This window comes from Juglans regia, unplaced genomic scaffold, assembly GCF_001411555.2.
Source record: "Juglans regia cultivar Chandler unplaced genomic scaffold, Walnut 2.0 Scaffold_2283, whole genome shotgun sequence".
Lineage (NCBI taxonomy): Eukaryota > Viridiplantae > Streptophyta > Magnoliopsida > Fagales > Juglandaceae > Juglans > Juglans regia.
Window position 1 is genome coordinate 1 of NW_023353991.1, and position 245 is coordinate 245.

Here is a 245-nt window from a genome sequence, read left to right on the forward strand (position 1 = left end):
GCCCTGCCCATCGCGTAGCCATGGGTTTGGATCAGATCTCCGTTTGGATTGGGATCGGAAGGACGCTAGTATGTCGCTCAAGGATTATATGAATTTTAAGTAATCAGTTTGATGGGTGCGATCATACCAGCACTAATGCACCGGATCCCATCAGAACTCCGCAGTTAAGCGTGCTTGGGCGAGAGTAGTACTAGGATGGGTGACCTCCTGGGAAGTCCTCGTGTTGCACCCCTCGTTTTTGTTTT

The 245-nt window shown here is 50.2% G+C and overlaps 1 non-coding gene across 1 annotated transcript; it reads left to right on the forward strand.

The window, feature by feature from the left end:
- Nucleotides 1–113: 113 nt before the first annotated feature.
- Nucleotides 114–232, forward strand: LOC118345321. The gene has a single exon (XR_004798878.1). It is a non-coding gene; the product is annotated as a 5S ribosomal RNA (ribosomal RNA).
- The last annotated feature ends 13 nt before the right edge of the window (nt 233–245 follow it).